Source organism: Malaclemys terrapin, chromosome 1 (assembly GCF_027887155.1).
Source record: "Malaclemys terrapin pileata isolate rMalTer1 chromosome 1, rMalTer1.hap1, whole genome shotgun sequence".
Classification (NCBI taxonomy): domain Eukaryota; kingdom Metazoa; phylum Chordata; order Testudines; family Emydidae; genus Malaclemys; species Malaclemys terrapin.
Genome location: NC_071505.1, coordinates 107,224,778 through 107,252,488, shown reverse-complemented (window position 1 = coordinate 107,252,488; position 27,711 = coordinate 107,224,778). Strand labels below are relative to the sequence as shown.

The following is a 27,711-nucleotide window of genomic DNA, read 5'->3' as shown; positions in this document are numbered from 1 at the left end:
TGACTGTAATTGCATGTGCCATCATAAAGCCACTGTAATGGAAAGGAATATTTGTTCCACTTGATAAATTGGGGCTGTCTGTGGAGTGCTGTTGTGATAATCTCTACTATAGATGTGGGTCTCACAAGGGTAATAACATTTTGTGGATATATTCACAAATAGAACTTAATCACCTGTATACAAAACATATATTACTATATTACCAGTGTCTTACTAGTATGTTACTAATAGCTATTAGCCAAGATGGTCAGGGGGACAGCCCCATGCTTCATATGTCCCTAAACCTCCAATTGCCAGAAGCTGAGACTGGATGAATGAGGATGGATCACTTGAAATTGCCCTGTTCTTTTCAGTCCCTCTGAAGCATCTGGCACTGGCCTCTGCCAGAGGCTATGTGGACATTTGGTCTGACCCAGCATGGCTGTCCTTTATGTAGTATCTTACTAATCTGTTACTCTTTTACTAGTATCTCACTTGGAAAATTAACCTTGGGTGTCAAAAAATTATTTTTTTTTGCTTCCTAAAAAGAGTTTCAATATCTGTCGATTCCATCAGTTAAAGAAGAACTTGATTCCATAGAGGCAGAACACAAATTAGTCATTATGATCCTGAGACTTGGGCTGTGCACACCACCACTTATGCTGGTGAAACTTGCATCGCTCAGCAGGGGTGTTCTTCTCACATCCCTGAGCAACGTACGTTTTGCCGACATTGGTGGTGTAGACATGGCCTAACAGGAAAAGGTAAACTGTGTGTGTGTGTGTGTGTGTGTGTGGAACTCTGTCTTGAAGAGCACATCAAAGGTTTGTTCTGGTATATTTGCGGTGCAAGAGGCATCCTTTACTTAGGAACTAAATGGACAGTGAGTTTGCCTCATTCAAGAGGGGTTTCAACCAGTCTTGGAGAGAATTTTTGGTGAGATAAGCTGCTTTAGACAGGTAGTTAACCTGTTCATTAAGTTTAGTCTCTAGAAAGCGTGCTTGTGATTTCGTTTTATATGTAACCATTTGTTTCCAATATTCTTACTCAATCACATGAATCTCTATTCTTTGCTAATAAACTTATTCTTGTTTTCACTATAAATATAGGTAAGTGCTGTGTGCCAGCAGAGCTCTCTTCTAAGGTATAACTAATAAGCAGAGGTGTACTGTTCCTTTGGGAACAGCAGATCTGGTAGTTCTGTGAGTGTTCAGTGGATAAGGGGCTGGTTGCTACAGGGAATGCTTGGAGGATTCAGGGTTTGGTTTGTGCCTATCACAAACCTGTACAAAGAGAGTGAGGCTTGCTGAGGCCTAGAAGGCAGTGCTTGTGTTGCCAGAGGCTGGTGATCACAGAGCTGACCCATAACAGACACAGATAAGACTTCCTCACAATAATAATAATAAATTCTGGTTGAACCTGGTTATTTAAAGTCCTTATTAATAATCCAAATCAAATCCTAATCTAACAGTGCACCAGTTCTACCCTTGGGTGCACTAACACAAACCCTTGGACATAGTTGAATGGGTATAACTGAACAGAATTTAGCTCCAAAATTAAAAAAAATCCTCAATATAGATTTTTTTTTTCTTTTGACAAGTTATAGCAGTAATACTATACAGAATACTAACTTTGTATGCTATTTATAGTAGGATAATATAATTGAATGTTAGAAATTTAATACAGGGTGAAACATAGAAGAACGTTTAATACATAATAGGCTCTTCTTAGAGGGCACATTATTTCCAAATGGTGAGGTATATGCACGTGCAGCGATTGCAAATCTCTTGTTGCTTGCTCTAAATTGTGGAAATAATTAAAGATACCAAAGCAATTTGCACATGCCTCCTTGGAAATATCTAGGGACGTTGATTCATTAAGTGGTTCTGCAGAGAAAGCTCTTTAGATTAGGCCACTGCTGGATGCATTAATTCATTAATTAATTTCCAAGAATATGCTTAAATTTGTATCTGTCTTGCATTTTTAATTAAGGTGAGGGAGGGGAAAATCTAGACCTGTACTGAACACGTTACAATTGGGTAAGACAGTTCTGCCAACTAACCAAGGGCCTGGTCCAGAGTCCATTGAATGTATATTATGGGGGGGAAACAGCTGTTTTTGATGTGATTGCAACTTGTGGCACCAAATTCTTCAAGCGTATTACCCCAGGGCAACCCCAATGAAATTAGTAGGTTTGCGTGGGTATAAATCAATGAGCTGTTTGGCAAAGAGTGCAGTTAGAAAGCATAATATGTGGGATAAATGTGAAAGTTAGCATCTGGATTAAATAGTGAAGCGGTATAAAAGAATGAGCTTTTAGATTGTATGCTTTTCAGGGCAAGCAAGGTATTTTTGTGTTGTGTTTATACAGCACATAGCATAATGGAGCCTCAATCCTTGATTGGGGTCTTTCGGTGCTACCACACTACAAACAATAAAAACAATAATAAAGGTGAACTTAGAAAGATCATCTTACGGTCCAACGGATGAGGAAAAAAGGGTTTTGGTAATATTTGGATCTCTTCCTGGTTAGTGTAGTAGGGTATTTTATTGAATAAAATACACATTGTTACAATCGGTTAGTAAAAACTTAGTTCAAGATGTAGCTGTGTTTAGCTGCCTGTATTTTTCCCCTTCAATATCCTCCTATCTATTGTCTTTTCTCCCCTTTCTGTTTTAAAAATTTTGCTGCTTCTTCATCCTCTCTGACTTCTCTGCTGCATTTAATGTGGTCCATCCAGGCTCATTTTCTTGTCCTTCCTTGGCTCATAGGGTACTAACTTATCTTGGCTTTCCTCTTACCTCTCTGACTCTTCCTTTGGTGTCTTATATAGCTTGTCTTCCTTCTTTTCTTTCCCATTGTCCATTGGGGTCCCACAGGGCACTGTCCTTGGCCCTGTCCACTTTTCACTTTCTTCACTTTTCTCATGTTGAACCCCTTCCCCCTCCAATCCATACAAAACATCGCCACTATGATCGTTTTCTCAGCTTGTTACTTTGACCATGTCACTCCCCTCTCTGAACTTCTCTAATGGTTCCTCCTTCCTCCAACACATCAAGTTAAAAATTCTTTTCCTTGCCTTCAAGACCTGAGAGAACTCTAGACCTATTTAATTAGAATATAAGAATGGCCATACTGGGTCAGACCAATGGTCCATCTAGGCTAGTATCCTGTCTTCCGGTAGTGGTCAATGCCAGATCCTTCAGAGGGAATGAACAGAGCAGGGCAATTTTGAATGATCCATCCCCTGTCATCCAGTCCTGTCTTCTGACATTTGGAGGTTTAGGGACACCTGAAGCATGGGGTTGTCTACCTAACCATATTGGCTAATAGTCATTGAAGGACCTATTCTCCATGAACTTAACAAATTCTTTTTTTTAAACCCAGTTATACTTTTTGGCCTACACAGCATCCTATAGCAATGAGTTCCACAGATTGATAGTATTGTGTGACAAAGTACTTCATTTTGTTTTTTGTTTTTAAACCTACTGCCTATTAATTTTATCAGTGACCAGTAGTTCTTGTGTTATGTGAAGAGCTAAGAAACACTTCTCTATTCATCTTCTCCACACCATTCATGGTTTTCCAGACCTCTAACATATTCCACTCCCCCAGTCATCTCTTTTTCTAAGCAGAACAGTCCTAGTCTTTTTAATCTTTCCTCATATGGAAATTGTTCTATACCCCAATCATTTTTGTTGCCCTTCTCTGTACCTTTTCCAATTCTAATAAATCTGCTTTGAGATGGGGTGACCAGAACAGCATATAATATTCAAGGTGTGGGTGTACCATGGATTGATATAGTGGCACTGTTGTTTTCTGTTTTCTTATATTATTTCCTAATGATTCCTAACATCCTGTTAGCTTTTTTGACTGTCTCTGCACATTGAGGGGATGTTTTCAGAGAACTATCCACAGTGATTCCAAGATCTTTTTTGAGTGGTAACTGCTAATTTAGACCCCATCAATTTGTATTAATAGTTGGCATTATATTTTCCAATATGCATTACTTTGCACTTATCAACATAGAATTTCATCTGCCATTTTTTGCCTAGTCACCCAGTTTTGTGAGATCCCTTTGTAACTTTTTCAAGTCAGCTTTGGACTTCACTATCTTGAGTAATTTTGTATCGGCTACAATTTTATCTTATCTTATCTAATGTTTGTCTCTTTTTGTATTGACACTTCTCTCCTCTGCTCCACAGGCATGCAGCTTCCACTCTCCATTTGTCCAGTTCTCCCATTGATGTTTCTGTGTTGTCTTCCATATGACCCTTTAAGCTTAGAACATGCTTCTTGAGCTGCCAGTGTATTAAACTTTCCACGTGGTATTCCCCTGAATACCTGTGAAGGACATAAATCCATACCGTGTGGAGGTCAAAGCATAGGGGTTTATTACACACAGCGCAGGCAGAGTGTCACCTGGCTTATTAGGCTCAGAGACACTGTTAATCAATTGATTACAATAGAATATATAGATTTTCCATGGGGGGGGGAAGGTGATGGGGTAGGCAGTTCCACACCCCGGGATAGGTTTTGCAGCAAGACAAGATAGCACAATAGCCAATGGTTAAAAGGTTACACAATGTCTCTGCCCATGGTCTTAAGTTAGCAAATTAACATTTAATTAATACTTTGATAAAATATTAGTATAAAATATATATGTTGAATTCTGATTTGGGGTCCATAGGAACGGAGCAACTTCTTTGATTGTCCGACAGGTACATGTCTAGGGGATAAAGCAAAGAAACAGTGAAAGCATATGGAAATAGAGATTGTCTCCTTTATGTCTTAAGGCAGGGCATTGGTCCCTTGGAAGGGAGGTGGAAGGATGCCATATCATTATAGTGACATGTGCCAATTTTTTATAAACTCAAGGTTGGATCTGTGGGAAGACTGTTTTCCCTTTAGGAGAAACACAATAGGAACAAGCAACAGAGGGTCCTGTGGCACCTTTAAGACTAACAGAAGTATTGGGAGCATAAGCTTTCGTGGGTAAGAACCTCACTTCTTCAGATGCAAGAAGAAGATGCTTGCATCTGAAGAAGTGAGGTTCTTACCCATGAAAGCTTATGCTCCCAATACTTCTGTTAGTCTTAAAGGTGCCACAGGACCCTCTGTTGCTTTTTACAGATTCAGACTAACACAGCTACCCCTCTGATACTTGACAATAGGAACAGGGATCCTTTGTTCAATTTGAAACACTGGATGAAACATAATTATTCAGTTATTGCCTTAACATTTGGCATTTCTACTGACCAAGCATATCTTAGCAAAGGCAATGTTATTTTGTTTATTCTGCTTTTCTCTTAGCTAATCACTATTTGCATGGCTTCTGGTCTCCAGACCAAACTCTGAACTTTGGGTCTGAGAAAGAGCTGGCAAATCCATATACCAGGTTGTTATATAACATGCACATGGATTTTAACCCTTCAACCTGCTTGTAGTGTGACGCCTACAAGAAAGTAAACAGATGATTGTGCCAAGGTTGTGGGGTTCTTGGGGATATTCTGTATCTTACCAAGAAAAGTACAGTTATTACCATATTATATTGCCAAGACGTGATAAATTACTATCCAACCCTTTGCTAGCATTTTACGTCTCTTTCCCCTATCCTCCATCTTCAATCTCCTTGTGTTAGAGTTTAAGGTCAGGATCTATGCCTGGTGTTAGCACAGCTAACCATGTTGTGGGCACTCCTTAAAACAACAACAGTAATCATAGCTAACATTATTTAGGTTATAGGGCAGAGATCTCAAACTCAAATGACCACGAGGGCCACATGAGGGCTAGTTCATTGGCCCGAGAGCTGCATCACTGACACACACACCCCTCGCTGCCCCCGGCCCTGCCCCCACTCCACCCCTTCCATAAAGCCCCGCCTCTTCCCACCCCTTCCCCGAAGTCACCACCCCAACTCCGCCCCCTCCCTGCCCCCGGAGGGTGCATGAGGGGTGTGGCGGGAGCTCAGGGCAGGGAGTTGACGTGCAGCAGGGGGTTGGGGTGCAGGCAGGGGGCTCAGGGTGCAGAAGGGGTGTGGGATGCAGCAGGGGGCTCAGGGCAGGGGGTTGGGATGCAGCAGGGGGCTCAGGGCAGGGAGTTGGGGGGCAGGGGGCAGGAGGGCTTCAGGCTCCGGGGTGGCAGCAGCGCACACCGGGGCCAGGGCGGGCTGCCAGCCCCAGCCCCACTCCCGCTCCCGCTCCGCTCTGCTCAGTAGCTGGAACCATGTTCCTGCGGCCCTTGGGGGAGGGGGACGCAGGGCTCCGCATGCTGCTTGCCGCACCTCCAGGTACCTCCCCCGAAGCTCCCATTGGCCGCGGTTCCCCGTTCCCGGCCAATGGGAGCTGCGGGGGGGAGTGCCTGGAAGCCAGGGCAACACACGGACGGAGCCCTCTGCTTTTTCCAGCCCAGCCCTCCCGGCCGCAGGGACGTGATGCCAGCCGGCGCGGGGCTCAAGGGGGGGCAATCCCAGGGGTGTAGTTTGCTCACCCATGGCCTGGAGGTAGGCCGGGGGGGGAAGGCGGGCGCGGGCTGCTTGGCAGGCTGCAGGAAATAGCTCCACGGGCCTCATGCGATCTGCGGTCCGAGCATTTGAGACCCCTGTTATAGGGCTTAAAGTATAAGCATTTAAAGCCTGCATTTGTATGGTAGAAGTGAATTTCAAGATGGCCACTGAAAACAGTAGGAAATTTTAATGAAATAAATAGGTTTGCATTGTATCATAAATATAAGATAGTCAAGAGCTATGCTGATATGGCTTTGAAATAATAAAGAAGATATCATCCTGATACTATGCACATGAGGAATGCTAAACAAAATATTTTTATGATTACAGTGTAGTTTCTGTCATTCATTCCTCTATATAGTACTGGGTGAATTCTGCACCAAAAAACTAAAAATTCTGCACACAAGCTGTTAAAATTCTGCAATTTTTTTTTGTCAAAATAACATAATATAATCATACCAATTTCAATTATTTTGATAATTTATTTCAAAATACCTATCAGCAAGTATGTCTAACAATACAGACAACAAAAAAGATTCAGGAAATGTTTTTTGTTTTTGACAAATTGATTCCTTACTAGGCATATTAATACAGAATTTGAGTAAAATTCATTTAAACTACAATACAGAAATGTATTTCCTGCACTCCTCAGAAGCAGTGCAAAGGCTTGGGGGAACTATGGGTAATGGAGGAGCTGAGGAAGAGGGAAGTAATTGCTGGGAAGGAGGCTGAATGTGAACTTGGAAGGTTATTGGGTGTGGGTGTGACGTATGGAACAGGGTTTTATGGGGGCGTGGAGGGATTGTTAGGGAGTTGGGGAGCCTCCCCCATGGAGACCCTGCCTGACCCCTGGCCTCTCCCATTCAATCGGGCACATCTCCCCTTGTCCCTGTGTGTCCCTACACCTCCCCTCCCCATGTGTCCCTGCATCCCCAACTCAGCCACCACCTCTCCATCCCCACATGTCCCTGCACCTCCACTCAGCCACCCCTCCTTGCCCCATCACCAAGTGCCTCTGCACCACCACTCAGCTGCCCTATCCACAAGTGTCCCTGCACCCACTTCCCCCTGTCCCCATGTGGCCCTGCATCCCCACTCCCATTCAGCCCCTAGCTCAATGCTGTCACCCCCACTAGCTCCCCGGCCCCCACCCCAGTCTGTCCCCTCCCACTAGCCCTTCTGAAACCCAGTCTGACTCCCCATGTGCCACAGTCTGTCCACCCCCATATCCCATGCCTCCTCAGCTGGTCCTGTGGGCAGGGTGCTGTGAGAAAAACAATCTCTGGTCCCTCCCTGTCCATAGTTGGCTGAGCCAGCTGCCCTCTCTTCTGGAGCCACAGTAGCCCCTGGTGGGAGAAAGGTGTAACTGCAGCGCCTTCCCATCAGAATGCATTTTTGGGTGGGGAGGGGAAAATATGGGGGGGACATGAATTCTGCACCTGTGCAGTGGTGCAGAATTCCCCTAGGAGTAATATAGAGTGTGTCAGCCTCTTCAAACTCTTTGGACATATTGTTCCAGGTTTTTATGATGATTTGTAGTACTATTTTTTTTCCTCTAACAATTTAGAACTTTGTGATGAGACTAAAGCAGTCCTCGTATGAATTTGAAGAAGCAAGTTGATTCATAGCTGTTCTGCCTTTTTTATTAATGAGAAACTTGAAACAATACTACAGATGACATATGAGGTTATTATACAGCATAAATAATTAAAAAGAGAAAGATTATGACAACCTGGAATTGTGCTATCCTAAATCCAAGACACACATGGCTAAATCCTCCCTGGTAGAGCCAAAAGTAGATTAGTGAGGATGGCATAGGGATCCTTCCTTTGCATTCTGCCAGGCAGGATCCCTCAAAAAGTGTATGTGGGGCTTGGCCTGGCTAATGTGACTGGGCATGAACAATATCAGATAACCCAACAGACCACCTGTCCTAAGTGATGTGTCTGCCCACTGTCTAGATTACACATATATTGCCCTCCAGAGCATGCTCTACCTGTTAGACAAACAAAATTGAGTTTTTTCTATCCTAAAAAGAGAGATGTCAGAGAAATTCAGTAGAACCCCTCTTTTACACACTAATAGAAGTTAGAAAAATCCTATATCTCAAAATTACAGTAGGTACAAAAGTTGCAGTATGGTGCACTGCACTGATGTGACAGATTGGTAACATAAATCTGCCTGGGGTGTCAGGTGATCAGGCTGGGGCTGCAGGATCTTTCGGGGAGGAGATGAAGGAGCACACCAAGTGACTGAATGTTAAAGCTTTATTAATAAAATAATATATAAAATAACAGCGGTGAGCGTTGGGACTGCTCCCACAAAGGAAGCAAGAAAGCGTTAGTGCCCCAGCCCTAACCCACTTTCATACTCACACGTGCATGACACGAGGCTGGCCAAGTCTGGATGTAACGTAAGAAGAGGGGGAGGGGTGGACGGGAGTCCAGGGTCCGCTGTGATCTCCAACTTGCTTTGGCTCTCGGGAGCGTTTTTAAGTCCTGGGTTCTTTTGGGGGTGTTTCATTCAGGGACCTCTGCTCCTGGTGCTCTTTGTACCAGTCCAAACCGTCTTTCTGTGGCCTTCTCAGCTTTCCCAAAACACATCGGCTCCAGGGACGCGCAACCTTGTTGTCCCCCGCACCCCGTTGGCCTTTGCTGTCTCACTTGGTATTGCACTCTTTGCAGTCCTGCTCAGCTTAGTCCTCCTTTCCTCATCGCTGGCTGGGGTTGGGTAAGATGTGAATACAGCTGCAGACTTCTCGCTGAGACCTTGGACTGGGGCCAGCGTCTTATCTTCAGACTGAGATAGCTGAAGTATCGAGTTAACCCGTTCTCTGCTCTTTTCCCCTCTCCCCCTATGGCCTCTCGCAACCTGCAAAGGAATCTTCCACTCCACACTCACACCTTTAACCCTTCCCAAAATGCCTTGCAATGCTTGCAACAGCGTTAGCAACATACTATGCTGATCTGCCTCCCCAGGGGACCTGAGGGAGGGGGCTAATGGGTTGTGACACTGACGGGATTGAATGTGAAGGGTTGTTCTTCATCAGCATCATTTTCATTATGCCATTTATTTATTTATTTTTGGCCAGGGGAAAAATATTTATAGAACTGGCCATTTGTAAGATTGTTGCATGTAACACTGAGGCTCTTCTGTAACTTTACAAGAGGACTGCATCTAGGACAGTGATTCCATTCTATTGTAAATACTGGCGATCCTGGAATAGCATTTGGCTGTGGTCACAACGATACAGTAGAGTTGATTGTTTGAGCAGACCGCTGAATATATTTTTATGTTCAAGAAGGACCGTGTGATGGGTGTGCCCCTTAGGAAGCCACCTGATGTGCTGAGATACCACTGAGTCTACTTGTTCTACCAGCATGGCCCCCCTTTAACCTGTGTAGTTCAGCTCTGGGAAGACTCAGCTTAAGGGACTTGCTTCAGCACTCAGGTGTTCACCTCCCTTGGAGTGCAGACCCAAAGGCAGGCCCTCTCAGAGGTCCAGAGAGGCCCAGGCCACTTCCAGCTTTTGAGGCCCCAAGCTATAATAATAAAAAATGATGACACGTGAACACAAAATAAGGCACCAAAAAAAATGTGAAACACAATTTGAATATTTTTTTATTTAACAAATGCTTTTCTAGCCTTTTTCTGTGCAAATGCACTAATTATTGAGGAAAAATCTAGCTTTTGTGCAATGTCACACTTGATATTAAGCAGGGCGAGCCCATTCAAACGCTCTTGTCCCATAGTTCAACGGTGATAGTTCTTTACCTGCTTCAACACATTGAAGGTATGTTCACCTGAAGCCACTGATGCAGGCTAAGTGACAAAAATACACAATATTTATGAACATTTTAAACTATTTATTATGACAAAATCTATATCAGTTAACAAAAAAATTCTGTTACTCAACAAATTTAAACAAATAAGAGATGTGATTTGGTATGTGTCACATTTTGGCCTGATAGGGATGAGCATGAAAACAAGTTGCGAAACTTATCAAATGCCAAAAAATTAACAAGTGTCTAAATTTGAGGCCCCCTTTGAGCTTGAGGCCCAGGCCAAATGGCCCTCCTGGCCCCCCCTTTGATTGGCCCTGCCCAAAGGAATATTATGAAATACGCCTCCTCCCTCAACGTGGAGGAAGGTATTCACAACTTTTGTCGCCCCAGTTACAAATTATAGAAACTGGGTTTAATAATAAACAAAACAAATTTTATTAACTATAAAAGGCAGATTTTAAGTGGTAAAATGGGTAACAAACAGAACAAAGCAGATTACTAAGCAAATGAAATCAAACATGCAAACTAAGCTAGTTCCACTAAAGAAATTCGTTACAAATAGTATTTCTCACCCTGGATATTGTTGGAGGCAGTTTTGCAAAGTTTCTGTGGTTCAGAGTTCCAGTTATATTCCTTTTCAGACTAGACCCCTGTCTCAGTCCAGACTCCTCCCTTGCCTTCCCTTCAGGTGGCTTTTGCAGTCTTTCTTCTTGGGCAGACAGCCATGGAGAGGAGGAGTTCTGTTTACCTTCCTCCCCACCCTTAAATAGGATTTACATAAGGTGGGAATCCTTTGTTTCCCAAACTTGACTCCCCTTCCCTTACAGTGGAAAGTTACAAGAAGTCCCAGGTAATGTGTAGTATCAGGTGACAAGACCACTTGACTCTGTAGTATCACAGCTTCCATGAGTCAGGGGCAGTATGGAGCGTCCACAGGAAGGCCAAGCTTTTCACAGATCATTGCCCTCACTGATGGACCATCCGCCCTGTCTGGCTTTTCCATTGTTGTACCTGAAGTGTTAGCAGTGGGCATCACCCAAAGTAGCATAGTTGAAATACAGATACATAGTCAATATTCGTCAGGTCAGATACAGAAATGGTATAGGCATACAATTTGGATAATCACATTCAGTAAATCATAACCTTTTCAGTGATATACTTTATGCAAGCTGGCTCATGTGAAATATCTCAGTTATGTCATATTCCTATCATGACATATTTTCATAAGGAATATGGAATGACATGTCACAGACCATTTCCAAAATGTCATTGTGCCCAGACAACAAAACAAGCTGTTTTTTGTTGTGTTAGGGTTCAGTTTAGATGATTGATTAATGAAACATCCGATAACTCCGCTCAATCAATTTATTAAACATAGACACCTCAGCACAAACAGAAGGCTCATACATTACCAGGCTCTGGGAAGCAGTCACACAGTGATTACAGTTCAGATCATCTGTCTCTTCTCCAAAGTGTGAGTTTAATTTGACTTAGATTTATAGTATATTTGTTTATGACAAGCAGAAGATTAATATATCTTACTTTTGCATACCTAGTTTCATATCTATTTGTCAAAAATACAGACACATTTATGCCAACCATACATAATAACATTTCAAGTGTAAGTAAACAAAGAATACAAATAGCATCAGAGCATAGTGACATGAATTGTTTTGGCCTAATGGTTCCCAGCAACAATTAATATATAACGTTCCTTAACAGAACATACATCTTTCTCCTGACAGGTTCTGCACATATGAAGAACAAGGGTTATTGAGAGTTTACCTAGTAGTATATTTCCACAATATAGCTTAGCATAAATTCAGGGCATCCTGGAAGTGTGGTTTGGCTAGCAGTTGGGTTCAGAACTTTCAAATTAACAAGTCAACTTCTTGATGCAATATAAAATTAATAAAACCAAATGAATTCAAAATGGATGCTGCCGTCTTAGGGGATCATCCAGAAGTTCATTAAGATACTATGGTGGTTGGTTATAAATAGCACAGTAGCTAGAGGAAGAACCACAAAAAACAGATAAGATTGTTTGGTGAGTGCACTGTTCAGAATATGTTGCCACAGGATGCCAACATTTCATTGCATCTTTAAAGAAAGACATGTTGTTTGATTAACAGTTTTGCAAGATACTGGCTAAGCAATGAATATATGGCTGTTTGAGATGGATTCCAGCATTGATTTATGCCAGGGGTTCTCAAGCATTTTTGGCTTGAACCCCCTTTGAAAATATTTCAGGATCTTGTGATCCCCCCCCCCCCCCCCAAAAGTGATAATACCCCCTAATACCATTCCACCATTACTTCTGTGCTGCTGCTGGCGGCTGCCTTTCCTTGCCCTGCCTTCAGAGCTGGGTGCCTGGCCTGCGGCTGCCACTCTCGGGTCACCCAGCTCTGGAGGCAGCAGAGAAGTAAGGGTGACAGTACTGTGACCCCTCTAAAATAGGCTTGTGACACTCTTTTGGGTCGAGACCCCCCCAGTTTAAGAAACACTGATTTATGCAGTACATAGTGAGTGTATGGAATAAGCATTGAATTGCCATTAGAATTCCTTGCCTCAACAAATGGAGTTGTTTAATCAGAAGGATATTTGATTTTCCTGCCTGACTGATAGCATGGTGTTATGTTAAAGAGTAGATGTGAATTAATTTTTAATTATTAAATGGAATACTGAGCTTCATTTAGGAAAACAGATCAAGATCTCGTTTCAGTTTGTTCTGGGGGATATTCACTATTTATTTATAAATGCCATTTTGAAGATTGACCTTTTTGAAGATCTAAATTGGCAATTATTTTAATTTTAATAATCTGATTCCTTCCAAAATACTTAGCAGTTGGTGAAGGGTAAATGTAATATCTAAGTACTCAAAAGGAAAGCTTTCTGTACTTCACGCCTTTATTTGAACATTTAAAAGAGAAGATGTATGTGAGAAGATGTTGCTTTAATTAAATATTTGGGCTTTTTTGGAAACTTCTTTAAAAGAAAAATGACAAATCTTTACAGGTTTCAGATTGCTAAAATTCCCCAAGATTATATTTGGTTGTTAGATCTGTTCTGCTATTTTGTCCTGTAGTTGATGGCAGATATCTTAAGGTTATCTGTGTGAGTGATAGACCCTAACAAACCTGAAGTGATTTGGATAGCCACAAGGAGGGGAGAGAAAAGATGATGGCCCTGATCCAGTAAAGCACTTTGTGCATGCGATTAGTGCCACTGAGCCCAATAGGACTGCTCATATGCTTAAAGTTATGCATGTACTTAAGTGCTTTGCTGAACTGGGGCCAATATCATTTCTTTTGTGAAAATCCACTTACAGAAATTAAAGATGAACCCAGTTGCTATTCTGACTCCTCCAATGGTGTATGCTCTGCCTTGTTTTTAATGCTCTTTTCTTTACTACTGGAAATGAATGTTTCCCCTTTCTTTTTAAATTCCTTATGGTTGGTGAAGGAGGATGTATTCTCCCTTCTTTGCAATTATTAATATTAAAAGGACAAAGGTATTCACGATAGCATCAATGAAAGTGGCCTGTCCAGTCTAAAGGGGAAATATTGTACCCTATTCAGTCAGTCTTTTGGATAGAAAAAGTTTAGTGTGTTTTTTTTTTTTTTTTTTAAATTGATGATGCAGGCAAAACAATATTAGAAACTGAACGGCAAACATCATTACCACATCTGCTGGCTACCAGATTTGTACCAAATTACTCACGATGAGAGCAGGGCTGCACCTCAAAACGTTTACTGATAAAGGAGGCTCAAGCCTCAATGTGTCTTGTCTACGTTACGTGTCCTCCTGTCAGAAATAAATTAGAGAAAACACCTTAAGCACAGATCCGGTTTAAGACTGAGCTACTGTTTGGAAGGCTAAAATCACTTGGGCTGGCATCAACCAACAAAATCAAGATCCCAAATTAGACTTGTGAAACCACGAGATATAAATGGGAGTCAGGGTCCTAGCCTAAAAAGGGTTACACTGCCTTTTAGACTAGTTTAGTACATATGCACTGTAAAAAAAAGTTTCAGCAGGCCAAACACACGGGCACTCAATAAACAGAGCACTTACCCCACTGAGACGATTCCAAGCGCTGGTAGAACTGCTGGTGGAGATTTCAGAAGTGTGTACAGTATCTGACAGTTCGTGATTGGAGTTTCCAGGCCGCATCAGAGGGCTGGATCCTGCTCCCATTAAAGTCAATGGCAAAACCCTCATCAACTTCAATGGGAGTGAGATTAGGCACAAGGTCTGATTCCACTGGAGGTTGTGGGTTTTTTTGAGTTGTCTGCCAAATGTGGTTGGGTCTCTCTCCCCCCAGAAGACAGAGATTTGGCCATTATACTTCGCAGTGAATTTCACAGCATAGAGAATGGCAGCCTCTGCTTCCATCTCTGAAAACAGACATCTTTAGTGAGAAGTTAGCCCAGTGCATGCTTTTGCAATCAGACTCCACACCTGAAGGAAAAACACGTTTGTTTGTTTGTTTGTTTGAGACTTGGAAAATCAGGTAATTTTTCTTCACCTTTTACCAGTAATTGATCGTTGTCACATAAATCTAACACTTGAAAAATCACTGAGCTACAGACATACTCTTCCTGCGTCGTATCGTTCCTTTAGATCCTGAATGCATGTTCAGTGCTAATTGGGTTGTTTGTTCCTCTAAGATGACTCCTAAAATCTCTGGCCTCTATTTGTCTAGAAGGCAATTGTTATTCTCTTCTTCTTCTTCTTCTAATTATTAATGCATAATAGCCTAACATTATATGCCTGCCTTTATTTAATACATGCCTTCACAGGGGACCCATCCCTCTGGCATATTTGATGCAGAATGATTGGCTTGATGTTGTAGCTTCTCAGTCCTCTACAGAGTTCCTTTCGTTTTCCTGACCCATTAATTGAGGCATCAGGTTGTCTGTGCCTTTTTCTTTTGTTGCTTTTCATCCATACATTTAATTTTTTTTTCTATTGTGTCCTTGAATCTTTCCTCCTTCTCCACAAGTGGTCAAATGTGGTGTTGCCATTACTCTCTTTAGCTGCCTTATGTTTTAATCACTGTCTATAAATGCCTAATATAGGGAATACAAATTTGCTAATGGAGGGCTCATCAATCTAGCAGACAAAAGTATAACAAGAGCCAATGTCTGAAAGTTGAAGCTAGACCAATTCAAACTAGGAATAAGATGTCAATTTTTAACATTGAGGGTAATTAATCTCTGGAATGATTTATCAAGGGGGGAGTGTGGTGGATTTTTCTATCAATGGAAATTTTTAAATCAAAATCAGATGGTTTTTCTAAAATATATACTCTAGTTCACATAAGAATTTATTCAGGGAAGTTCTATGGCCTGTGTGATGCAGGGAGTCAGGCTAGATGATGATGATCTTATAATCTAGGAAAGATTTCCACCATTTCCCTACTGTGTGGATCTGTCTTTGTGACTGAGTACAAGTCCTGAACTCAACTGTCCTCCTAGTGTTCCAGGACCATTTAGTGATTATACTGTTTAGTGGGAAACAATTATTTCCCCTCCTATTTGTCTCCATAATTGAAAGGGAAGCAAATAATTAAGTATAAAATTATGCAAATTTATCTTAGCGTGTAATAGTATGAAGTCTACATATGTTCTTTCTGCAGATAAGTGGTACACTTCTTCAAAAGCAGTTAGTCATCCATTATTTCTTTATGTATTTGAATATTCTTTACTGTTTCTCAGCTGCTTTGTATCACTAGCTCTGACTTGGACAAAATCCAGAAGCATAATGTTGCAAGATGTGGTGTGGTGGGTTTTTTTTGTTTTGTTTTTGTTTTTGTTTTGTTTTGTAAATAACATCCCTCCACATCTTCCTCCACACGCATACAAAGTTGAAACTTTGCAACAGCTGAAGGAAAATTATTACAAGGTCTAATGTTGTAGAAAGGCTGGTATTTTTGCTGTTTCCAAGAAATATTCACAGGTTGCTATGACGGACTGAATGGTTACCTGTTAACTCCAGAGTACATCAAAGATGATTTATTTTATTAAAAAATATAGTACTTAACATTTAAGATTGTGACTTCAAGAGAATGGCTTGTTGCCTATTACTGTAATGGACGACTGTCTATGATGCCTGCAGATGGAATAAATTATATTGTGACAGAGTGCAGGGAGCAAACAGGTGAGCTTGTGCTCTGATCACTCCAATGTTAATTAGTTCCCCTTGAGAAAGCTGATTGGGGCTGTAATTAGACAATCGGGCTGGCTGACTGGATGGGATAAGGATCCAATTAGCCCATCAGCCCAGGGGTGATAAAGAATCTGGAAGGAAGTGTCAAGGGGGGAGGAGGGAGAGAGAGAGAGAGAGGGAGAACCAGGGCTAGTTGAGCTCAGTAACACAGAGGCGTCAAGGGATGGAGACCTCTGTTCCCCTTAAGTCCTAGGGAGAGGGCCACAAAAAAGTGCTGTTGGTGCTGTAAATAAGTTGTTGCAATGGGGGTTATTGTAGAAATGGTAGAGGGAACTTAAAATAAAGGGTACGGTGAAGGCACAACCACTGGAGTCCATGCAGTTTTAGGCAGGAAGAGAGCCAGGCCCCATGGTATATATACACACAGAAAAAAGATGTATAGTATTTGATACCACTCAGGTAAAAGGGCTGAGCTGGCATGAAATTCCCATGGTGCAGTTGCACTGAATCTTTGAAATAATTTATGGGCAGAGACAAATGATGGAAAGCAGTCTGTTTATTCAGCAAAGTGGAGTTCCATCCAACATCTTTATATCAAATATTTTATAACACAGGACTATAAAATGAAAAATTGTATAGAACATGGTAGTTCAGAAGTCGTTGAATAAGCAGTGTGGCTAGGTATGAACCACACATATCACAAAGTATTCAGAGAATATAACTGGCAGGTGTCTGGGTAAGGAGTGGTTGGCATACTGACAGAGCCTGAGTTGTTGAAACATAGCTTGGCAGTTAGTCGGGAGAGACTTCGCTGGCCTGAAAAAGACAGAACGTTTGTCCTCTTAAGAGAAGCAGAAGGGGGTAAAAGGTACCTCACCTAGGCATCCCTTGGCATTGGGCAAAAGACTGTCCATCCCCAAAACCTGATGCCCAGACTCTGGCTGCAAACAGTGAAACATGGAGAAAGTCTGGTGACCTCTAAGGAATGGCTGGTGCATTGCATGTGTAAAAGTAGAACAGACAATGGAATAAGAATAAAGACTCCTGAGTATTACGATCTGCTTTAACAAAGAGTCACTCAGTGACTTGGGGAAGTCACTAGACCTATCTGTCCACTTGCAAAGTGTTTTGCTTTCATCTCTCTAATTATATGGCTTCTATCCCCATACTAGCTCAGAACGATATTGTCTGCTATCCATTTAAACCTAGTCTTGAACTGGCGCTTGTAGCAGCTTACATGCCCAAAGTGCTGGGTCTGCTGTGTAGGATGAAAAAGCTGTGGTGACCCCACAAGAGAGAACTCAGCATCCTTCATGAAAATCACATAGGCCAGGAAATTTCCTGTCTGGTCCAAGGACCTGCCCTCAGTAGGTATCCCCATGACCCCAGTGTGTGGAGAAGAGGACCATCAGGCTAGGTCCACTATTGCCCCTGCATTTCCTGCAGAAGCTGCTTCCCCCTGACCACCCATGCTCCTTGAGACTTACTTTCAGTATAGGTCTTGGGATTCTTTGCCACAACTCCATGGGAGTTTCATGCCAGTGCAGCCCTTTTACTTAGGCTCTGTTCCCTCTCTGAGGATTGAAGTGAGAGTCTGTGGTGTTGATGCTGCATGGTTTGAGATGTAGCTTTTGTTTGACCTTTAACGTAACAGCCAAATAATGCTGTAGTCTAGGTTACATACTTACGGCCTTATTGGAGCCAGTAGTGTTCCACATCTGTAACTGAGAGCAGGTGCTAGAAATGCATCCAAAACCTTGCATAGTTTCCAATCTATCCTGATGATCATGATTTTTTAGGAAGAGATGGTTCTTGAGTTGCTTACAAAGATCCCTTAAGTTAAAAACCTAACTAGCCTTGAAAGCTATTTCCCTTCATTTTCTGTGTCAGCATCTCAGAAGCTCATAACAACCTTCCTAGCTCATCATTTCCTGAAAAGGTGAGCATTATTTTTATTTTGATGGATAAAGAAATTCAATTTAAAATGTTTGAGCTTGTACCCTTTATTTCACTTCAGAAATTATGAGTAGTCAATTCTAAATAGCATTCTGACACATTTAACATTGACTAGACTTACTTTAAATAAGTCAACAAGGACATTTCTTACAAATACGACTTCCAGATTGGACAACATGACTTGGCTTATGAACTGATCAAGCTGTCAAAAAGAAATGTGAACATGCGTCTGTATTTGTTGTGTTAGTGGATGAATTGCAATTGCAGTATCATTTTCTGTGAGCTATATATGCAGTGTTCTATTCTCATGAAATGGAAGTTAACTGAGCTGTTAGGAAGAAAATGGGGAATGAAAATACTTTTCATTTGCAAATCCAATGAGTCCTTTGGCATTTGGTCTGTTATTCTACAGATATTCACTCTGTCCATAATATTATAACATTTGAAATATTCCAGAATTAACAGGCTGTTTTGGGGTTGGGGTTGGGGTTGGCGTGGGGGGATGATATGGAAAGAAGAAAACTAGTTATGCCTAGCTAACTACAGTCCCTTCCTTCTGATGGCTGCTGCCCCTCTTTCCTTCTCCTCTTGCAAATGCTTTCTCTCTGCTCCCTTTCCCTCTGTGGTTACTCCCTCTTCTGCTGCTTTCCCGTCTCTCCTCTTTTTCTTCTCCTGGTGTCTGTAGTCATGTGGTAGAGCACACAGCTGGGATCAGGTGATCTAGGCCTGGCCTACACTTAAAATGTAGGTTGACCTAGCTACATCGCTCAGAGCTGTGAAAAATTTCATGCCCTGTGCAATGTAGTTAGGTTGACCTAATCACCACTATAAACACTGCTAAATCCGCCACAGCTATGCCACTCTAGCACTTGTAGTGTTGACATACCCATAGATTCTGTTCCGAGCTGTGTCACCATGGGCAAGATATTGAGGTCAATGTTTTTAAACTCGGATGGCTAGGGTTAGGGAACTTTTAAAAGTGGGGGAGACCATGGCCTCTTTAGCGCCCCCACCCCGGGGTTCCAGCCCCCCCTGCCTCCTTCAGTTTCCGCTTCTGTAAAATAGATATTAAAACATACTTCACACAGGTGTGGTTAGGCTTAGCTAATATTTGTAACAGGCTGTGAGATCCTCCGATGGGCACTAATTCTGGCCCACTGATGTCCATGACAAAGCTCCATAGTCACTATTGGGCTTATGAAGGACAAGTCCAGAATACTGTTGTTTTTCCTCTAATCCATTTTCCTGGTGGTTGCCTCCCCCTCCCCCGCCCCACCCCTGTCTCCTTCTCTAGCAGCATACTCCAATTACACAGGAGGCTTTGGAAACCTTGCTGATTTCACACTGTACTGTAAACCTTAAATTTGGCTTCAACACATGACTGACTTCTAGTCCGTCATTGTCATCTAAGACTGCGTTGGTCGTTGTAAAATACTTTCAGATTGTACTAATATGTGTTTGTTCTTATAGGTACTGTTATTATCTTAATGGCTTTTTTCCCCCTGGTTCAGTGGAATTAATGAGTCAATCATCTAGGCCATCACTCACTGTGAGTGTTTAGCAGCTCAAAATCTAATTAGTTTATCTCAAAACTACTGCTTATAATGAGGATTTGCCAATTAACTTCTGTGTAAAGAAACACATTAACCTTTGTGGTCTGAGTAGTATTCACAGTTGACCTCACCAGTACCTGATGTGAAGAACATAGTTATTTTCTAAATCAGCAGGTTATTTCAGCAATATTAAAAACGGATGCAGTTATCATAGTTCTGTGGTTTAGTATATTTGGAACATAATGCTTTCATTTCAGGGATGTGGTTGCATTTTAGGTGTCTCTGTGTTGGGAATTGCTCTAAAATACCCTTTGATTATTTATGTACGTTTTTCTGAAGCAATCTCTGACTAGCTAATATAAATGCAGAACTGAAGCATTACCTGACATACACAGTGTCCTACCTCAAAGCTTTTGCTGCTAAGTAGAATTACATTTTAAAACAACAGTTTTAGAAAAGTATAGTACATTATTTATTACCAGTTTTTGTAAGATAAAAGAGAGAGGAAATCTGAGGTCTACGGATTGGTTTTTAAGGGTCCTATTTTTTGTGCCATCACTTAAGAGCTTATTTGACATGCTTATGTGGCTCCTTTTTTTGTAATGAATAAACTCATAACTGCCTAATCACTCAATGTAGTGAATATCGTATGAATCTGTACAGGAAAATTAACTGCATTCTTTTAGATTTTGTCACTATTAAAAAGATCCCTGGAAAATTAAAGCAATAAAGGTATATGTTGTGGAAAATTTGTGACAAAGTCATATTCAATAAGATAAGCAACAAAATTATAGAAGGAAAATCCCCACTTATTTTGTCTTCTGGACAATCTTTATTTAAAAAAAAAATTGTTCCCTGGATGCACTGTTCTGTATACTCAAGGTCAGTGTAGAAAAGAGGTCAATGGAATTTTGATTCTCAGAATAATCTGTTTCCAAACTTCCCACTCTTCAAATTGAAGTTTCAATAGTATTTTTCAAATTTAAAAAAAGAGTTGGACCATTTATGGCTTAAAGCTGGAATGAAGTTAGAGAAGGTTAGCTATTGCATTTAAAAAAAATACTAATGGTAACAAACTGTTTCCGAAACTTCCAAAATTTAAATTCTTGGATTGGAAACCTAAGATTCCTAACATAGGCGGGCTCATTTTAGGATTGGGGGATCTGAGATGCAGGAAGAATGCGTACAGGTAAAATCCCATGAGATTGTTAACGCAAATCTCATTTTTTGGAGAGGGGTGCTAACCATACTCTATGGGCAGAGATTGCATGGTTGTGGAGCTCAGCAGAGGTTGATCTAGAAAGTTGTGACAAGCTGAGATGTAACTAGCCATTTGAACTTTGCACCCTTGGTTGGGCCATTGTCCCACCTACAGTGTGCTCATAACAAGCCGATATAGATATGTCGTTATTCACAGTAAGGATGACCAAAGCAGCAGGTGCAGTTAGAGAGATCTAGAACAGTGTAAATGAAAGGACCAATAAAGAACATGCAGTGACCTTAGGAAATGTTCCACAAGCATTTTTAATTTCCTTTGGGAAAGTGTATGCCTGCTTGAATCCATGGTAACTAGTCTCGTATTAGAATAGTAAAACTATCTCCTCTCAATCAAACTGTGGTGGTGGTACATTGGAGTAGGAAACATTTGTGCCAGGGAGCAACTCTGGACCATTAACTGAAAACTGTCTCTTTACACTCCCAGTCTCAATCCAAGGTGCATGCAAATACTAAAGGATTTCTCACCTCTAAATTCAAATTCTCTTGTTGCCTAGAAAATGCTTTTGGGTACCATTTAAAAGCAATTAAATATCAAGCCCCCAAAATATAAGCACCTCAAAATTTGTAGCAAGGGGAAAAAAATCCCACTGACAAGATTTGGCAATATACAAATATAATATTTTGGACTTCGAGTAATAAAAATCCCCTGACAAACCTGTTTGGAGAAGATAAAGAAACCTTAACATTAAAAAAAATCATAGTGTGCTTTCCAAAACCCTCCCTTCTAATAGATTGAATAGTGGAATAGGATAATATATCCTGAAATAAAAATGAAGGTTTGCGAGTGATAAAAATAAAAGCTTTGATAGGTATATTTTAATAATTTGTAATTATGACCAGTGAATGAGAATAGCTAGGGTAACACTTAGGCCAAGGCCTTGTCAGGCATGAGTGTGTTTTTGCTGATCCTTCTTCTTCGATATTATTACTGTCATGATAAGTAATATGTTGAGTTGGAAGATGTAAATGAGAGGAACACAAACATGTAATTGATTAATAAAAATCCCCTTCTTTCTGGGAAGACCTAGGAACAGGGTGACACTGAACAGCATGACACAGAAATTTCAAAACAGCATGAAAAATGCAGAAGGTGGGTAAATGAATCTTGCATGTGCATAGTGTACGGGTTACATAAAACATCAATGGGTAATGTGTTAAAAGCTGTTTGGAGAAAAGTTGAGAAAAGAGAATGTGAAATTGTGTAAGAATCCAAGTGAACATAGGCTCAAGTTGGAGAAACCCTGGACCAGAAACTGAAGCATGGGACTGAAGGACCAGAGCAGGAGATCAGAGGAGGTAGTGACCATCATGGCAGATAGAAGCACTTCTTGGTGTTCTGGACTTTGGTAACTTGGGCTCATTTACCTACACTGTCTTGTCTGCTGTTATTTGTCTGGCATAGATGTATGTTCAGGCACCATACGTGACAATAATTCTGTCTGAAATTATATAAATAAAAGCAAAAATTGATTAAGCCTAAATTGGATTAAACCCTAAATTATTACTCAGTTTTCCACCTTGCACTCCCAACAATGCTTTTTCAGCTGTATCAGTATGGACAAATGTGACATTCAGTGTTAAGTTTACTTAAATAGAAGAGTTTGTGTACTTTGTATAACCAAGCTGCTATTCTAAAACATTTTTTTGACAGGAGCAAACCTTAAAATAAATTTAATATATACTGGCAGCCTCAATCTAACACCCAGTGCACAGATATCAATATCACAATGGGCTTCCTTATTGGGAGAGCCAACAGCGAGATTAAGAATTCCTGGGCAAGGAGACTGAACTCTGTTCTTGCCACTTGAGGCAGTAGTTGAGTTTTTCAAAGGTGACTAGTTGGGACTTTGGGTCCTGCCATTTTTGGATGTCCAAATCTGTTGCAGATCTAGAAATTGAAACCAGGTCTCCTGAGTCGTAATCTAGTGCCTGACTGACAAGACCATCCTTCCTCCCTTATGCCTAGAATGTAACTCCCCATTTCAGTTCCCTTCCTGAGTCACATTTTTTCAATGAAGCCTTATGATGATTTCTCCATCACCTCTTGATTGTATCATCATCACCTGATGTGCTCTATGCCTGAGCTGTGTTATTGGTGTCTGAACTAGAATATAAGCTTCTTGAGGCAGTTACTGTCTGTCAATATGATTACAAAGCTTTGAGCAGAGTGTCACCATTAACTATCTTAATGACTGTCAATGCCTCATCTTCCATGATACATTTTAGAAAGAGAAAAGATATAAACTGCCCCCCAGATCTCCAGTGTTGGTTTAAAGGTAGTCAGGATAAATTCACAGATTTTTGAGAACAGAAGGGGCTATTAGGTCATCTAGCCTGACCTTGTATAACACTAGGCATAGAATGTCATCCAGTTACTCCTGTATTGAACCTAATAACTTGTGTTTGACTTAAGCAGTGTCTCCCAAACTTCATTGGTTCATGTAACATCTTGTATTGTAGTGAAGTGAACTGATGGAACATCAAGCTCATGTATAACCATGTTCCATATATGTACTGCAATTTGGGTACTGTGAGACTAAAGCGTTTATTCTAGAAAGGCATTCTGTCTTGATTTGAAGACATCACTTCCCTCAGTAGTCTGTTGCAGTGGTTAATCACCCTTATTGTTATAAAAATTGGTGCCTTATTTCTAATTTGAATTTGTCACTCATAACTTCCAGCCCTTGGTTCTTGTTTCTCCACTAGATTAAAAAGCTCTTTAGTACCTGGTATTTTCTGCCATTGAAAATAGTTCTACATTGTAATCAAGTCATCTCTTGATCTTCTTTTCAATAAGTGAAACAGATTTGAGCTCCTGTGTTACCCGACGTTCTTTCAACCCAAAGCTCTTGGTAACTTTTACTCTGTGCTAGGTGGTGTCAGGAAATAAATCAAGGGAGACATGGCTATCCGACCGATAGATGGCTGGCACAAACAGGACAACACAAGATGCTTTTACTTAAAGATAAACTTTACTTAGTCTCAAGCATTTACATACATCCACAACAAGTTAGTAAAACACCCCCAGCCCTCGATAATTACTGAAGTTGTGTGTGGCTCTCGAGTGGCACAGCAACAGTCTTCCGTTGGCCAAACTTCCATCTGCTGGTGGGGACCATAAGATGCGTCCAGAGGGGAGAATCCCTGAAGAGTCCCTCCCAAAGAGTCCAATTACCTCAAACTTTCCCCCCTTATTTATACATTAGTTAATACAATGACATGTCATTTAAAGAAAACTTGTTAACCAAGCAGTTTCAAAGGTCAAGCAAGAGGTTTCCTTCTGATCATCAATTAACCAGAAGTGTTTTTTCAGAGTGTGCATGCCTTGTGGCCCTGACAAACACATTCCCGAGGGCACATATAGACAAGCTTCCTGTTCTTCTAAAATACATATGTCAGCAATTTCAACATTCTTAGCAGAAAGAATGTGGGGTCCAGCTGCCCTTTCTGTGGCACCCAGAACCCCTTCCCCTCATGCCTTGGTTAAGCTAAGGCTGCTGCATGGCCAATTTATGGCCTGCTGTCTTGGCAACTTTTAGCAATAAACAATAATGATTCAGGCACTTTACTGGTTTGCCAAAATCTCCCCGTACACCTGATGTTGAAAATGAAATGAAACAAAGAGATTACAAATTGTCATGCATACCAAAACAAAAATGACACACTCAGGATGAAAATTTGTTGCAACTGTGCATTTGAAGGAGTAGTATTGGTGTAATTTTTGTTAATGTAACCAAGGAAATCAACATGTTCATTTGTCTTTGCTTTAGCATCAAGATATTCTGTAATTGCAGAATTATAGTATCTCTGTTAAAATAATCCAAATGCTCCACAACTTTAAAACCTAAAGTGTGTTCCTGGCAGAGTTAGCAAAGTATTGAATGAGTCTAAATGTGTCATTGCTAAGTCATGCTGGTGGGGGAATATGGAACAGCATGTACTGTTGCTGTTCTCTGGATAAAGTGCTTCAGGTGTTTTAAAAAAATAACTTGCTGTGGGGAAAACTGCCAAATTCAAAGTACATCAGCAGTATAAGAAAGTTATTACCTCTTGGTGACCACTATGTTGTTGTTAAAGCTCGTTGACAAATGGGAAAACATCTCACAAAAATGTATGTGGGGAGGAAAAAATGGTTTCTTTTTATTTGTCAGAAAATTTCAAACTTGGAAATTTTTCAATCAACTCAAAATTATTATTAAGAATAATTCACAGATTTTAAGGCAAGAAAGGGACCACTGCAATCATCTAGTGTGATGGGTCATGCAACCTCACCCAGAGTTCCTTCATTACACCCACAGCTTTTGTTTGAGCTATAGCATATCCTTCATGTTGATTTTTAAAAATGTAATGCTGACAGTCTCTCCATGGTTTTTATGTGCAGGGCTTTTGTATTCCTAGAAGTCTCAGAATCTTCATCAGTACATTTGCTCAGGGTCCATATTCTTTTTCTTTGCAAAATATCTATCATCTTTCCACTCTGACCTTCCCGAGAGCTGAATCTCCTCCAGGGTTTCCATGAATTTAAAAGGTTGGCTTTCTCGCTCTCTCTTCCCCCCCCCCCCTTCAAGTATCGCTGTTTATAGCTGCCAAAGGTTGGCAAGTGTAGTTATTCTATGTTTGCTTTACTCCTCCACATTGTTTCCAGGTCTGTACTGAAGCAAAAATTTCAGGTGACCTTTTGGCCTGGAATAGTTCCCAGCCATCTGTAACCCTTGCAGAGGTTGAGGCATTTTACCTTTTTGACCCATGAGGGTTAACCTTTTAACCAGGGCCGGCTCCAGCATTTCTGCCGCCCCAAGCCAAAAAAAAAAAGCCGTGATCGGCGGCGGCAATTGGGGGGGGGGGAGCTGCAATCGGCGGCGGCAGTTCAACGGCAGGTCCTTTGCTCCTAGAGGGAGTGAGGGACCTGCCACCCCCGAATTGCCGCAGGTGCCGCCCCTCTCCCTTGGCCGCCCCAAGCACCTGCTTGTTAAGCTGGTGCCTGGAGCCTGCCCTGCTTTTAACAAATATCACATTGTGACAGCTGGACTGTCTGAATTGTTTGTTGCCTTTTCAAGGAGCTAAAACATCTGTTACTTCATTTAGTATTTAAAATTTTTGAACTTCTTTTCCTCCCCCATGCAATCTGTTTGCAGCACCACTCCTTTGGCTTAATCTAATGGATTTCCAAGCTGTCAAAGTATCTGCTGCAGCTTTTATGGAAATCAATTATATCGTGTGTAATAATAGCTGGGATAATTTTTCTCAGACCAGAATCAGATATTTTCTCTTAGTGGTTTTGTTTTTGCTTTGCTGTGATTATCTATCCAGCCTTAGTTAGCAAATCTATTAAGTAAATATACGAGCTGATATTTTCAAAGCAGTTTATGGTATTTAGAGATGATAATTTTAAAAGAAAATCTGTTAATCTTCTAGACTGGTCTGAAAATGTCAAGTTATCTCATCTTATACAGAAACACAGAAATGTAGGGTTGGAAGGGACCTTCAGAGGTCATCTATATTTACCCACCCCCATCCTACTCTGAGGCAGGACCAAGTACACCTAGAGCATCCCTGACAGGTGTTTATCTAACCTGTTCTTAAAAACCTCCAGTGATGGGGATTTCACATCCTCCGAAAGCTTATGCCCAAATAAATTTGTTAGTCTCTAAGGTGCCACAAGTACTCCTCATTCTTTTTCCTTGGTAAACTGTTTCACTGCTTAACTAGCCTTATATTTAGAAAGTTTTTCCTAATATCTAACCTAAATCTCCCTTGCTGAAAATTGTGTGTGTGTGTGTGTGTGTGTGTGTGTGTGCGCACACATATATAAAAACACACAAACCACATACAGCAGCTCCTCGCTTAATGTTGTAGTTATGTTCCTGAAAAATGCAACTTTAAGTGAAATGATGTTAAGGGGTTAGGTTCCAGGGAATCTTTTTTCACCAGACAAAAGACTATACATATATAAGTATAAGTTTTAAACAAACAATTTAATACTGAACACAGCAGTGATGATTGTGAAGCTTGGTTGAGGTGGTGAAGTCAGAGGGTGGAAGAGGGTGGGATATTTCCCAGGGAATGCCTTGCTGCTAAATGATGATCTAGCATTCGGCTGAGCCCTCAAGGGTTAACACATTGTTATTGATGTAGCCTCACACTCTACAAGGCAACACAAATGGAGGGAGGGGAGACAGCATGGCAGACAGAGACAGAGACACACACCCTGTGTGTGTGTGTGTGTGTGTGTGTGTGAGAGAGAGAGAGAGAGAGATGCGCATTTCCCATTTACCCCACTCTAAGTACATTGCCTTTTTAAGTCGATCAGCAAGTTGAGACAGGAGCTGCTGCCAGCAAGCTCCCTCCATCCTGAGCCCTGTCGTGCCCCCTTCCCCGCTCCATAGAGATGGGGTAAGCGGGGGGGGGCAGGATTGGGGGGAGGGGGAACACCCTGACAGCACCTCTCCCCTTTTCCCCCCCGCCCAGCAAGCAGGAGGCTCC

The 27,711-nt window shown here is 41.3% G+C and overlaps 1 protein-coding gene across 5 annotated transcripts in view; it reads left to right on the top strand.

The window, feature by feature from the left end:
• The window catches only part of BICD1 (BICD cargo adaptor 1), a 295,326-nt gene that overhangs the window by 86,158 nt on the left and 181,457 nt on the right, over positions 1–27,711 (top strand). The window lies entirely within an intron of this gene.